A 15713-nucleotide genomic window follows, 5' to 3' on the forward strand; every position below is an offset into this window, starting at 1 on the left:
AACGGACCATTGGCTTTCCAAACCACAAAACCAGGTTTTCGAAAACCTGGTTATAAGATAACCTGGTTATGTCAAAAAATCATCTTCCCCAACCAAACGGGGCCTTTGTTCCCTAGTGCGGGTGATATGAAGAGCGTGGGCGGGCAGAGAAGGTACATTGTAGCATTGGAAAAGCACGTAAAAACGCTTGGAAAACTTCTTACTCATGCATGGAAAAACACATGTAATAAATATGCACATTTCATTATTGGGTTATTTGGCCTGGAATGAACGTCTAAGTCTTACCTTGGCACATTAACATAGACTTCAAAGCCATTCAGTTTGATACAAAGAAACTTTGATCTAATGAGTATGGAGGTTCATAATGACTATAAATTTAAAAATATCAATAACTAGCAATGTATCTTGGTGTGCAATGGGTACGTCAAAGATATGTAGAAAGGAGTCATAAAATGTTAATTATTTTCCTATATTTTGATATAATTTTCTTCAAAATAATTATTAAAAGTTAGTTTTTAATAGTATGTCCCTCCATACCCTAACATATTTCCTAAAGAAAAATGACCACATTAGTATCATAAATTATTGACCATTTATCGCCTATAGAAAATTGATGACATTTTGTCAAATAGTCTACATGCCTAATTTTGGCAATTTAGAGGTTTCATGAAATGTAAAAATCTTATGCAAGGATAGAACTGACAAAACACTTTGTAGGCTCTCATTCTATGCTCTATACAAAGCTCCTTCAATAATATGGTTTATGCGCTTTCAAAAGCTTTGGGTCTTTAAAATTATCAAGACAATGAATGTCATCCGTCATGTTAGAGACATCACCTATTGCAACCAAATCCATACAACTCTTGCCCAATCCAAGACTTCTATCTCTATTGCTTTAATCCATGCTTTCAACACATTTATCACTTTTATTATGATCTTCTTTGCTTCATATGTAATACTACGAGTAAAAATAATATGAAGTTCTGAAGCTTAACATAGAATAGGGGCTTCTTCAGTTCTCATGAAATTAGGACTTGAAACGAATACATAGCACTCATCATATTGAAAATTCTAGTGTAATGGAAGAAAGAATATCATTATCATTAGGGCAATATAAAGTATATTTTGTGTAGAGAGATATAGATAGATTGATAGGTAAAGATAGAAGGAGATCTAGACAAATATAGATCAAGATGGAAAGATAAAAAAAGATCTAGTGAGGTATAAAGAGAGACGTATCAAGATAAAATAATACTCCAAAAAATTATTAATAAATCAACTTAGATGTGAATTCTAAAAATAACTGAATGATAAAATAAATTGAATCATTACTAGAAGCCAAACTAAAATCTAAGACAATATGAATGGTAACTTTAAATAAAATAAAATAATAATCTAGAGAGAGAGAGAGAGAGAGAGAGAGAGAGAGAGAGAGAGAGAGAGAGAGAGAGAGAGAGATTATTCATTATTATTAAGAATATAAATAAGTTACAAATTTTAAATTTAAGAAAGTCCTCAATTGTGGTTAACTTTCCAAATACTTCAATTAAATTACTAGTTAAAGTTATTTTCTTTGTTTTTGTTAAAAGATTTCTTAAAAGAATATGGTGTTGTTATGTGAAGGAGAAGTGGTTTTCATGTGAAGGAGAAGGATAGAGATTTTATATAATGCAAATAACTTTGGTTTCTATGTTTGTGTGTAGACAAGAAAAATACGATTTCAAGTTGTCCTTTTGTTAACGCTAAACTCTTGTCTCCTATCATGCAAATTAGGATTCACCAACAACACTATCTTTCATTAAATTGATTGACTTATACAAATGAAATAATGCATCTCATATTTTACCATTTATGATGTGTCTCTTTTGTATCATATTTTCCATCAATCTAAAAATTAAAATGATTATTCATAGAGGTTTATCTTATAATTTATTTTTTATATTAAAAATTATTTTTAATAATAATAATTTTTTAAAAAAAAATTTATAACATCAAATTTTTATCAGTTTTATATTTTAAAAGAACAATATTAATGTTTAATTAATTAAAATTTATAAAATTTATCAACTAATATAGATACTTTTAAATATATCTTTCATTATTCATCAATTTTATAATAATAATAAATCAAAATATAAATAATTTATTTTAAAAAGTAGGATTAGTAAATATAAAAGTTTTGATGGAAAATGTCGATGATGCTTTGTCTTCCAAAAAGTGGTGATGCAGCTGATGATATCACTATATAATTTAGTGATTGTTAAATAAGTAAAAAATAACATCAGCATTGGTCAAATTTGGTTGAAATAGTTGGCTACATAGCCACTTCTGCATACTCAGTGGCTATGCAGTCAACTATTTCAACCGAATTTGACCATTTTTTAATAATTGATAATGAAAAAAATAATATCATTATTTTTAATTTATTTAATAATAACTATTAAATAGTTAAATTGTCAACTGCATAACCACTTCTCATTTCATACATGAAATGTCTTTGGCGTAAATATAAAATTATTTATGTAAAAATTTGAAAAATAAAATAAATATTATATCAAAAAGTGAAGTGTGTGTGTGTGTGTGTGTGTGTGTGTGTAATTGTATAAATTATAGTTTAAATATATAAACTTTATTCTTATAATAAATTGAAAGCAAATAATCCCACCTAGTTAGTTCATGTTGAGTATGGTGACAAAATAGAGTTACTCATTAAAATTAAAAACTAAAATAAAAAATATTGACTTTCAGGTTTCTATAAAGCAAAATGTAAGAAAAATGTATTAGAATAGGTAGCAACATGATGATTTATAGTATTTTAATTGTGTATAGACTCCTCTTACCAATATTTTGAGTCTTTCTTGGTGATATACTATGCGATGTACTCTAATTAGAGAAGAGGAGTATGATGTCTCAATTCAAATATGATTAAATATATTGATGAATTTTTTCTATGAAGAATTATAATCCAAAAATATTGATTTTCAAGTTTCTATAAAGCAAATTGTAAGAAAAATGTATTAGAATAGGTAGCAACATGATGATTTTTAGTATTTTAATTGTGTATAAACTCCTCTTATCAATATTCTGAGTCTTTCTTGGTGATATACTATATGATGTACTCTAATTAGAGAAGAGGGGTATGATGTCTCATTTCAAATATGATCAAATATATTGATGAATTTTTTCTATGAAGAATTATAATCCAAAAATAGTAAACTGCATTGCAAACACTTGTTTTTGTAAAGCCTAGCTTTTCCCAAAACAAAGTTACATAGGCATGACCTTTTACAAAGCTTGTTTCTATGAAGTTTCCTAAACCAAAATAAGTTGGACAATGACCTAAGGTTACTGTATCAATAATTGAATTTCATTATTTCTTGATACTTACCATAATATAATAATATTTTGTTATTAATAAATTATCACTATTATGTTTTATAATATAAGTTATATAAAAAATTATTCGAAGCCAAACATGTTTTGAAAAATCCTAAAACCCTATGCACAATCAGTTTCCGTCAACAATCCATCAACAAATTTCCAAAAAACAAAAAACCAAAGCTCCACCAAACAACAAGGAAAAAAGATCCATACCAACATAACAAGGTAGAAAAATACCTAATTAAATTCTATTAAAGCTTCAATGACTTCCTCTTTGAATTGGGAAATGTTATAAGGATTTTTTTTCATAGTTTTCATGTCTCTCATGGAGTCATTTTCTTTTTGCGACCTCTTATTTATTTTCTTAGATCTCACCCTCTTCATCAATCACATTCTCCTCGTGTAATTTATACATTATTAATAACATTCAAATATTTTAATTATAATTATAACATTACTAATTTTTGATATTATATTACAATGTTATATAAATTAAGAAATAAGGAAATCATATTAGTATACAACACAACAAAAGTTTATTGCATAAGGTAACAATTGAAAGCTAAATAAAATGAGAAAGTTGAAATTTTTAGAGATTTATTAGTAAAAAAATTTGATATAATTATTGAATAAAATGAAGAAATATGTAGAAAATTATTATAAAGTTCTTCATTACAAATTACAAATTTATAAAAAATGCTATTATATTCAATAAATATCTTGATTTATAATTATTATTATTGTTAAAAAATCATTTGCAAATAAAATATAACATAGACAAAGAATAAGTAAGATCTACAATTGTAAAACATTCAAAATAAAATGAAATGAAATATGATATTAAACTAGAGTGTCTATGATCCAAGTAACAACCACGTCAGACTTAAAATTAACCATACATAATCTAACAAAAAAAAATGATCAACACAAAATGAGGTCGAATGCTAATTTTTACTTCTCCTCCTTGGGGATGGTTTTGACAACAACACATCCAACCAATCATTGACGAGAAACTTATAGAGCTTCTAGAAATTCTCTTCCTCCAGGCTCTCTTTTCCCTCCACCTTTTCCTACTAAAGAAACTAAAGGGAGGTCACTGTCATGTACATCTCTTTGACTACAAAATCAACCAGTGTGCTGAAACAAATTATATCTTTACATTAGAAATTCTTAAAATATAATGTTTTTGCTAAAGAAAGAATGACCTATGGTACAAATAAAAAACACTAGACACTATTAAAAATTAAAAACACCTAATGTTGAACATCAAGAAAAAATAACAACTAAGGTCTACCTTTGTAAAAAATAAAGGTCTAAATGTGGTAACACCACCAACCATGGTTTGCAATGTTAAAGTTCATCATGGGTCAAGCTCCCATACTAGTACCATTCATTAACCAAAAATAAGAACAAAGCACACAAGTGAGCCCTTTAAAACTAGAAGAAATCACCCAGTTAGAGAATGAAATTAAACAAAGAGGGGGAGAAAAACTCATCCTAAAAAGCCCCAGTAACCAACCTCAAGCCATAGATAGCATGTCCTTCTTACACCATCATAGCCAAAAGTCAAAAACTAACAAGACCACTAGTTCAAGTTAGCATTCCCAAAGAACTTTTACCCCAATGCCTAATCCCTTCCCACCTCACTAGCTAAGGGATCCACCTCAATAGAAGTAGGGAGAGGAATGATCACAAAACCAACACTCAAGAAGTGAAACTTTCAAACATTAGAGTTGTCACTAATGGCAGCCCAATTAGCTTCTCCTTCAAAATAGATCACCTCCCTCACCAAAATAACAATATTGAACTCCACCTCTAGGAGACAATCTCACCATAAAAAATATCATGGAGGAAGGAAACAACAAACTTCAATTTGACCACCTAGCATAGCACATATTTCTTATAAACAAGAGACAAAAGGAAGCCTTCTGATCAAAGAACAAATTACCCTATGAAAGAGGAAACCAACACAATCAAAAAAATTTCCCAAGACCTATGGCTTCAAGGAAACACTAAAATAGGGCATGTGGAAAAATCAATTTGTGGATGACAAGCATCCTTGCCTATACAAGACAATTCTGTATGCAAAGTACAAAGCCTATTGTGAAAAAATTAAGATGGAAAGCTACAAGCTAGGAAACATTTTTTAAGGAGAGACCAATGAAGACTTCCTCAAAAAAATTCTTGCCATTTCAAGTCCTGAAGTCTGCAATTTTTTAAAATAGCCAGATATGTTAATCTCATTGTCATAACTAATTCTTGTAGTTTCAATAAAGAATAATAAACCATGTTTCTACCATTTAACCACTAATACAATTGCATACACTTTAGTATGAATATACTAGTAGATGTGTAGTCTTATTAGAAATGTAGCTCAATCTAAAGAGAAAAACCAAGAAAATGTGAGAACAAGTATTGCAACTAGTTTTCAAAAGGAACTATAGTTAATAAATCTGTCATTTGAGATCATCTTATCTTATTATTTTTTAATAATCTATTATTAATTCATCTAAGATATTAATTTATATACAAATTTGATATAAAAAAAATCATTTAGTTTTATTCATTAAAATTTTAAATATAATTTATAAAATTAAAACTTATCTCAAATTCTTTCTTTATTCTTGATATCAATATTTTATTCAACAAATTATAATTTCTCATAAAAAATTAAATAATTTATATGTAAAGAAACTAGTAAATTTATATTTTTAATTTGAATTTTTTTTCGAGTAGAAATAAAAATCTACAAAGGAGACATCTGCAAATTTTTTTTATCATTAATAAAATTATATTTCGTAATGTTCATTTTTATTATGTAGATTTGTTGTTGCCCTTACTAAAATCATTTCATAAAGAATGAGCTTATGTAAATATATCATGAATTTTATGCTTTCTTAAGTTCATACAAAGGTCCCTTCTAAATTATAGACTTTATTTTATTGATTTAAAATATCATAACCAATAATTGCTCTATGTAGAGTTGTAGCAAATTGTAATGTCCCCATTTTAGCAGTTGACCAAGTGTGTGCGCGTTAGCCTTGTTCTACATGGTCCCGAGGGCTAACGAAGGGTTTAATGGGATCTTGGAGTGTTTTGGCCTAGTCATTTCCAGTTTGGGCCAAAATGAAGTTGATTTACTCAGTTTCAGGCATACTTACTATTTTTAGTAAGTCGGCAGGACACAGTGCAGGTCAATTTTGGTGATTGGATTCGATACTCCTCGGTGAGAGCTTTTCGATGAGCTATCACTCGCATTATTCGGAGTCCGATTGCTAATACATTTTAATGCCTGAAGTTTTATTAAAGTAACGTCTAAATTAATTGTAAAATATTAAAGTGTTACTTTAATATTTATTTTATGGTGATGTGTACCCAAGGGAGACATAAGGGGTATTTTAATATATGTTTTATATTACACATTTTTTATCCCACATTGCCCATATGAGTTGAGGGGACCTGTGGGAATAGAATAAAAGGAAGCATTTGTGGCTTCATTAGGCAGGTTGAATATGAGAAGAAATTGGTGTGTGAGTTGCAGCTTTGTTCTTGGCATTTGAGGACGTCTATCCTCTCTTGTAACATTCTAGACGTCATTCCCTTGGGGTTTGGCCTTTGGAATTCTTTCTTATTGGCTTTAGTATCAGGCAGTTTAGTTGCATTTCCGGCTACAGGCAGATTTGATATTTTGCTCATATCTTCTTCACTACTTGTCCGATGCTTATGCCGCTTGGAGGGAATGGTATTATGAAGGTAGTGGACTGATTGGAGGACAAAGTATTGTAGCAGCAAGTTCGTAAGCATGGGCTGGAGTATTATGACAATATTGCTGAAGTAATTAGTGAGTTGATAAATCTGCCATGTATTTGGTTTTATAAATTCTGAAAATAACATTTTATTAGCAGCAGTTCATTTCCACTTTGCATATTGTTGTAGTTTCTCTCTTGTTTATGTTGTATGATACCAATTCCATGCACGAAACACAACAAACAAATAAACGTTTGATTTCCAGAGTTATAAGGGGTTTTAAGAGGTTGCATGCAAACTGTTTGACAAAATTCATTTCAGCAAATTGGTTTAGTTTTATGGGACATCCAGGGGTGTCCATTACACAAATGGTTTAACACAACTATTTGTTAGGCTTTTTAGTATACTTGAATTACTATTCAATATAAAATTGTTCTACTCTTGTTTAATCTTTTCACTAGTGAAAATATTTTATTATTTTTCTTTTAGAATATCTATTAAGAATCATTATTTTTTCATGTTCCTTGCTTCACCATTATGATTAACTTTAGTTACATTTTTTCCTACTACTAATTTTACATTTTTTAGATTGTGATTTTCCTTATTACATTGATTTTATTATTTGAATTTTAAATTGCATCTCTAACATAAACTAGACTAGTTATAAAATAAGAAAAAAAGATAAAATTGTAAATTTAAATTTTATTCTTCATTAAACTTTGTCACTAATTTTCTTATCTTACCTAACATACCACTCATTACTTTGTCACCAAGCTTCTTATCTTATTTGACATACCCATCATTACTTCTTTACTAAGCTTCTTAACCTTTTTGACATTGTTATGAGAGATCATGTTGATGGTGAAATAGAATTAGTGATTGCATTGGAGTTTGTGCAAGGTATATATATATATGTATGTATGTATGTATGTATGTATGTATATGTGTGTGTGTGTGTATGTATATATATGTACATATATGTATATGTATATGTACATGTACATATATGTACACATATATGTACATATACATATACATATATGTGCATATATGTATATATATGTACATATGTATATATATGTATATATGTATATATATGTACATATGTATATATATATATATGTGTATATATCTGTATATATATATGTATATATATATGTGTGTGTATATATATATGTGTGTATATATATGTATATGTATATATATACATATATATATACACACACACATATATATATACATACATATATATATATATATATATATATATATATATATATATATATATATATATATATATATATATATATATATATATATATATATATATATATATATATATATATATATATATATATATACATGGAGACAATATGTACATGGAGACAACATATTAGTTTAAGGTATACCACACCTTTCACAAGATGTATCAAGGTCAGATGGGGGTTTTGCACACGATGTGGTACAATAACTCATTATTGGAGACATGTTAAACATAATGTCACTTCTCTATTACAAAATAATCAGTTGATTATAATTTGTGAATACTTGATGAAATGTCATCGTATTCAAAGTATATTTAAGAAAATAGAGTAGGTAAATTTTTTGAAATTTAGCCTATGTTGGATAAGATTAGATTATTGATTGGGCATAATTGGCATGGTTAAAATCTACAAGTCATTTTGATTTTGGTCGAGTTTGTTCGAAACATATTTGGCTTGAAGCAAGAAAGGGGTCAAATTCTAAAAAAGTGCGCATAACTTAAATTCAACAAAACTAATTTATTAATCCTACCTGATTTCAAAAAAAATAACAAACTAAAGAGCACATCATGCAAATGGTTTTCCAATCAAAATTTGTCAATATTCAAAACTTAAAAATAATATGTATGTAAATCACACGTCGTCACTATAATTTTATCTCAATACATTTATGGTGTGTAATTTTAATGACAATACGTGCTAGTCATCTCTTTGTTAAATATATTTATGTTTTCACTATCTTAATTTTGACTAGGTAAAACTAATCCATATTTTAGTTTTTTTCTTAGGAAACATTCACATTTATGTAGTATGGACATGTAATACTACTTTGTTAAATTTTATCTCCTTATCAAACATCAAGATTATTTGCAGGTGATAATATGCTCGTATATCTTCTTTGAATAGGTGATTGCATATGTGTTTGGGTGTATCTAAGTTTACCCCAAAACCATTCAATCAAATTAAGTTTAGTTGTGGCAATGCTATAATATAGTCTAAATATAAAAGCTTACTCATCCTTACTTCATGAATGATTACCTATGTTGATATTTTCTTTTTTTTTTTCTCTAAAGTGTCAGATTACCTCTCAAAATAGAAGAGAAAGGGGTAAGGGTAATGTTTCCTCTTAAACATATACTACACATATACTAAGTTTTCTTCAAATCCCTAATGTGTTGAAAAATTCAAAGAGGGTGAGCAGTGTTGAAAAGCCCTAAATGAGATGATGAGGTTCCTACTCTTGTCATTGATACATCATACCAACTAATTTTCTCCATGACATCAAAATTTATATAGTTTGTTTTGATGCTATACACCAAAAAATCCAAGGAGTGGGCACAAAGAACAGGTTCAATGGTTACAAGATGACACCTTTTGATTTTGCCAATGGGCCAAAGCACTATCATCAAATTCATAACAAATATTCCTTTAAACATGTCATTTACATAGAAAAGTTTGGGACTTTATGCGATAGAAAGAAGGAATGCAACATCGACATATTTTATATAGAAATGGGGGTTTTTGGGTGCTTTGATCGCAATAGTGATTTTTTTTTTAGCCTTAAAGTTACTTGAAATGAACGTCCCCTCTAGATCTAATACAAAAAAAAATTCTGAAAATGGAAACCCTCAAAAGATCCAAAATCCTTCAAAATCAAGAACAAACTACAGTAGATCAGGCTTTGATACAATGTTAGATTTGATAGATACAAATCTTCTCAATGCATGAAAACTTGCATGCAACAAACCTATCACAAGAGAAGAGTGGAGGCAAAGAAAAATGAGTCTCAAGAGAAAAATCACACTTAGAGATAATGGATATGTTTATAGCTACCATCCTTATAAAGGAGAAAGGTAAAAACCCTAAAGGAAAATAACCTAGTTGCATGATAATAATTAATAAAATAATGAATTATTATATGCCTAAGTTTAGCATAGGTAAATTGAAGATAATAAGAAAATATCTTATAACTCCAACAAAATCAAACAATTTTTGACCTATACTTTTTGAATTTTCTTCATAAAGATTCATTGAAAAAATTGTGTTTTACATGAATAAAATGCGAAGAGCCATGTGGATTAGAAAATGGACATTAATTTGATGGAAAAAAAAAAACATCGTGACAATGGGTCAAGGAGCATAGATATTACATTACAACATTTATAAAAAAATTATATTACCATTTTATAGTCAATTCTATTTCACCAAATTTGGCTAGAGTGTTTCATGGAACATGATATCTTCCATCTTGTTCAATTGAAAACCATAGGAGCTTGACTATGATAAATTGCTACTCCTTCTAATATAATACATATAATTGGTAAATATATTTTTACCAATATGTTGCAATTTTAATTTTAAATCAAAAGATTGTATTTAGACCCAACAAGATAACACAATTACTACTAAGAAGACTAGAGAACATTGAGAAATGTTCAAGAAATTAAAATGACTTATCAAATGTTTTCAATAATAAAGTAGCCAAAGAAAAAGGGTTGGCCCTTACATAAGAAAAACTAGCCTACAACTAGTACATTACCATCCAAACAAAAGATTACCCCCTATTATTGCTTATCAAAACAAAAACATCATTTAAAGGACCATAATAATAAAATCTACCAGGCATCCTACAAAGATAGCTTATAATAGTACTACATAAAAGAAAAGAGTTTTTAAACAAAGGAAAAACATACTTTAAATGACCAAGTCCTTAAACTAACAAACCAAGGAACAGATAAAATAGAGAGGAGCATACCCCAATTACAACCTTCCCTTTGAGGAGGATGTTCGCCCAATCTTCAACTAGGAAATCAAAAAGAATCTTGGAGTCCTCATAAGTCAAGTCCTCCTCTTGGTTATCATTTAGTAGGTGAAAAATAGTGGTCATCACATGTGTCACCTTGATGGTGAAATTTGATAAAATTTTGGCCCTCTCCTCTAGAGCCTGCATCCTCTCTCTCATCTCTTTAACCTCCAAATTGTGGGTCTCCATGGTATCCTCTAGCTTACCACCCAAATTTCCCTCCACCATATCCTTGTTGTTATCCTACAAACCTAGGGGGTTAGAAATAATATTTTCTTTAGGTATCACCCTAGCTAGGGAGGGGGTTGCTTCCACCACTTCTGGGAACTGATCTCGTGTGAGGTCCACCCTTCCCATTATAAGAGAAGTAGAGACATGGGTCACCTCTTGGATCCCCTTATCCTCACCACCCGAGCCCAACATATAGGAGTTTAAAATTTCCACCTCCTTATCCTCCTCATTCCCCATGCCATAGTTTGGCATCTTCTGTTTTACTCTTTGTTTGGGGTGGGCCATCTTTTCAAAATCTGAATCCTCCTCTTGTGAAGTAATTATCCTCATTTTTTATTTTGGCATTCATTTTTGAAATTCTTCTAGAACTTCATTTTCCATCTCTAACCTCTTCTTATGATTCCTCTAGATCTGATGCATCAACTTCCAAGAGTCATAACTTTTGACTCGAATATGGGTTTTGGCTGAAATTTAACAAGCAGTTGCATGAGGCATTATTTGGACTATTGATTAATAATTAATAAAAGAGTTAATTATTATATGCCTAAGTTTAGCATAGGTAAATTGGACATAATAAGAAAATATCTTATAACTATAAAAAAAATCAAACAAGTTTTGAGCTATACTTGTCAGATTTTCTTCATAAAGAATCATTGACAAATTTTTGTTTTACTTGAGTAGAATGCAAAGAGCTATGTGGTTAGAAAATTGATGTTAATTCGAGGGGAAATAATAACATCATAACAATGGGTCAAGGAGCATAGATAAAACATTACAACATTAATCAATTTTGTATATTACCATTTAATAGTCAATTTCTATCTCACCAAATTTGGCTAGAGAGTGTTTCATGGAACATGATATCCCCCATCTTGTTGAATTGAAAACTATAGGATCTTGAATATGATAAATCGCTAGTCCTTATAATATAATACATATAATTGGTAAATGTATTTTACCAATATGTTGCAATTTGAAGTTTAGATCAAAAAATTGTATTTAGACTCAACAAGATAACACAATTACTGTTGAGGAAACTAGAAACATTGAGAAATATTCAAGAAATGAAAATGACTTATCAAATGTTTTGAATAATAAAGCAACCAAAATAAGGGGGTCAACCCTTACATAAGACAAACTGCCCTACAACCAATAGATTGCCATCCAAACAAATGATTACCCACTACTACTACTTCTTAAAACAAAAAAATAATTCAATGAAGCATAATAATAAAATCTACCAGGCATCCTACTAAGATAACTTGTAACACTACATCAAAGAAAGTAGTTTTTAAACAAAGGAAAAACAACCTTTAAATTGACTAAGTCCTTAAAACAACAAACCAACAAACATATAAAATAGAGAGGAGCAGACCCTAAGTAGGCTTCTTGTTAACCTTCCCTTTGAAGAGGATGTTCACCCAATATTCAACCAGGAAATCAAAAAGCATCTTCAAGTCCTTGTGAGTCAAGTCCTCCTCTTGTTTGTCCTATAGCAGGTGTAGGGCAATTATTGCAACATGTGTCACCCTTATGGTGAATTTTGACAAAACTCTGACCCTCTCTAGAGCCTGCATCCTCTCTCTTAGCTCTTTAACCTCCAAATTGTGGGTCTCCATGGTATCCTCTAGCTTACCACCCAAATTTCCCTCCACCATGTCCTTGTCATTATCCTACAAACCTAGGGGGTTAGAAATAATCATTTCTTTAGGTATCAGCCTAGCTAAGGAGGAGATCATCGTAAGGGAGGGGGCTCTTTCCATCATTTCTAGGAACTAATCATATGTGAGGTCTACCCTTCCCATGGTAAGAGAAGTAGAGACATGGGTCATCTCTTTGACCCCCTTATCCTCACCACCCGAGCCCAAGATATAGGAGAACAAATTTCCACCTCCTTATTATTCTCATTCCCAAATCCATAGTTTGACATCTTCTATTTCACTCTTTGTTTGGGCTAGGCCATCTCTTCAGAATTTGAATCCTCGTCCTCCAAACTGGTGTTCCTCATTTTTCTTTTGGCATTTATTTTTGCAATTCTTGTAGACCTTTCTCTTCCACCTCTAACTTCTTCCATTTCCTCAAGATCTAATGAATCAACTTCTAGGATTCATAATTTTTGACTTGGATATGAGTTTTGGCTAAAATTTTATAAGCAATTGCGTGAGAAGCAGTTATTTAGATTGCTAATGAATAATTTAAAAAATAATTAATTATTATATGCCTAAGTTTAGCATAAGTAAATTGGAGATAATAAGAAAATATCTTGTAACTCTAATAAAATCAAACAATTTTTGAGCTATACTTGTCAGATTTTCTTCATAAAGAATTATTGAATTTTTTTTTGTTTTACATGAATAAAATGCAAAGAGTGATGTGGATTAGAAAATGGACGTTAATTTGATAAAAAAAACTAACATCATGACAATGTGTTAAGGAGCATAGATAAAACATTACAAAATTAATCTATTTTTTATATTACTATTTTATAGTTAATTTCTATTTCACCAAATTTGGCTAGAGAGTGTTTCATGGAACGTGATATCTTCTATCTTGTTCAATTGAAAAATATAGGAGCTTGACTGTGATAAATCACTAGTCCTTCTCATATGATACATATAATCGTTAAATGTATTTTACCAATACGTTGCAATTTGAATTTTAAATCAAAAAATTGTATTTAGACTGAACAAGATTGTTGAAAAAGGAGATTGTTAAGAATAGATTGATACAAGTATGATCAATGTGTTTTAGTCATTGTTTTGTCACTTGTTGAGCTGTCATTATTCATGATGCTAAATAGCAAGAATTCTTTCGAATTCCTCTCTTGAAAAGACAATCTTGTGAATCAACTCCAAGCTTTTGGGTGATCTCACAACCTACTGGAATCTATTTAGTTGAAGATAAATGTTTTTGTTCATGAGTAGGTCTTTGCTGGTTCAAATGATCTTGGATAAGATGTAGAATTTGCGTACTGCTTCAAAATAAATATGCAAAAGAACTATGTTTTTGTATTTTTCTGTTATATATGAATGCAATCTAACAATGTAGCTAGTATGAATTCCTATTTTAACAAGGGGTTAGTAAAGAAAATAACAAGAACTTTACAAAAATGATGTGGAAGTAAAATCCTAATGGACATAAGCTACGGAAACAACATGTCTATGAGTTAAGCTTTCAAAGAAATCGATGGGTAACCAATGAAAGTAAGAGCAACACTTCCTTAATCCCATTGATACAATCATCAATGGGAAATATAGTAATCATGTGATGTTTTACTCTTCATCAAATTGCAAAGCCATGGAAAGTGCACTTATGCAAGACAAATAGTTATGCAAGCACAATTTGGTGATTCCTTCTCGAGCTAGATACGTTAGCAAAATTTGTAAAACCATAGCAAACACCAAAATTAAAAGATCGCACAACCAGAAATAATGCACTAAACTTTTGGCTCAATCACAATTCCATGAACATACATTCACAAAAGTATGACACATTTAGGCAAGAATTACTACACTCTAAATGCGAACACTAAGAGCATATATTATTACAAAATAATAGTGACCCTGATTACATATTACATTCCCATATTTATAAGAAATCATCTCCTCAATTTGTGTTGAGAGTGAAAGATATCTTCATGCAATCATATGCTTGTAAATTAATAAAACAAATTAATTATATACAAACTCGTTATCTAACTAGTGCTTAGTAGGACTCCATCCATTTTTATATCATTAATTGGATGCATAAGTCTTTACATGTCATAAAACAAAGAAATAATGAGAAAATAAGAAGAAGAGAGGTTTCAATCAATGTGGAAGTTTCTGGAAGTGTCAAAAATAGAAGCTACTCCTTCATTGGGTGTCTATTGAAGTTAAATTGTTATCAAATACATTTCTGATGCATAGATAGCTCTAATTTTGGAGCTAGAAAAGTGCAACTTGAAAGAAGTGCATTAGGGCACCTGTGCATCTCTAACTTCTTCAAAATTCTTCCAACACTTTGTAACCAAAAAATGCACCAATGCATCAATGCACTAGCACAACAACACACTTCAAAGGTCCAAAATTGTAAAATTTTGCCGAGTGTCAAAAATGAAATTTCAGCTTCTGGGTTTTGTCCCCCTTTATACCAAAGCTATGTTTGGATGCTTGCCCTTGAATTTCTTAATAATTTCAGTGATTTTTTTTGTATCTGGTAAATCTAAAGCGTTATACTTGTCCTTGACCTTCTACCTGCAATTGTCTACCTCAATATGGGTCTCAGCAAAATCTCTAAGTTTAGTATCC

The sequence above is a fragment of the Cupressus sempervirens genome, chromosome 5 (assembly GCF_028749045.1).
Source record: "Cupressus sempervirens isolate cs-2001-9-10 chromosome 5, ASM2874904v1, whole genome shotgun sequence".
In the NCBI taxonomy this organism is placed as follows: Eukaryota; Viridiplantae; Streptophyta; class Pinopsida; order Cupressales; family Cupressaceae; genus Cupressus; species Cupressus sempervirens.